Source organism: Poecilia reticulata, linkage group LG16 (assembly GCF_000633615.1).
Source record: "Poecilia reticulata strain Guanapo linkage group LG16, Guppy_female_1.0+MT, whole genome shotgun sequence".
Lineage (NCBI taxonomy): Eukaryota > Metazoa > Chordata > Actinopteri > Cyprinodontiformes > Poeciliidae > Poecilia > Poecilia reticulata.
The window spans coordinates 27,308,966-27,310,187 of NC_024346.1; positions in this window are offsets into that span (position 1 = coordinate 27,308,966).

Consider the following 1,222-nt stretch of genomic DNA (forward strand, 5'->3'; position numbering starts at 1 on the left):
TATTATTATTAAACTGAAGACCTTTTCAACCAATCGCCTACAGTCAAGTTTGCGTCCAACAAGCTAAAACCTCCAGTTCATCAATTGACTATGAATCAGATTTGCGGCGGGTCATAACACAATTGTACACTCCTAGTTACCAAAGACGGTTATGTTGAAGACATTGAAAAATAATGTTGAGTGCAGTGGTGATAAAAAGTGTCTAATGTGGAGAAATATTTCTAACAGCTTTGCTAAGCTATTTAAACAGCTTTGTTTTATTGTAAAAAAGCTGCTCATCTGTGTATTTTGCCAATAATTTGTACCGAGGATATTAGAATTAAACTAGAACTGAGCATGAATTTTGCTCTTTGAATTGATAAAAATTAAAGAAAATATTGTTTAAAATTCTTAACTCTGATATTGTATTTATTAAATCTCGAACAACCCTGTCATTTAAATATATATATACACACTGTATATATAAAATGTCCCTGAAAATTAAAAAAAATGTATATTTTGTAAAAGCTTTTTTTCTGGTTTATTTGACCATTTCAGCAAAATTTGAAATCACTTTATATTACCAACGTGCAATATTTTAAACATTAATCCAACGGGTTGTGACAAAAACCAAGATGCGCGTATTAAATTCTTCAAAAAATCTGAGGACTGACAGTATCTCTGCACAGTAAAGGAGAGCTCCTCGTTGGCCAATAAACCAATTTCCGGACATTTTGTACACCGACATTTTTATTCCGAGCACAAACACAATGAGCAGTCCACTTGAAAAATTATAAATCGCCCGGCACATCGCATTAGCGCGAGGTCAAAAGGAAGACGTTTTCCCCTCTAACTAATGTGTCATCTCTGCCCCGGCTAATGCATCCTAATCCGTCATTAACATTTTTCCCCATGAGTCGTCGCTCTCCGACTTCGGACGAGACGCTCCGTGTTCAATTACGGCCAATAAAATCCCTCAATCACCATCCTCTCTGCCGAGATCAGGGTCATCGCAGTTAATCACAGACCGAGACTTCATAATGGTCCCGCTCTCATTCAGGGCCGATGTAGCGTGATGAGATGTGAGGAGGGGGGTCGGGGGGGTTTAAATGTTATTTTTATTTCTGATGAAAAAAAAAACACCAATTGGACGTTTTGATGGGAAATTGAGACGATGGAAGTCAGCTTTAATCTAAATCACTTAAATCCAATATAAAAATACACGTCAAGTTCATTGAACAGA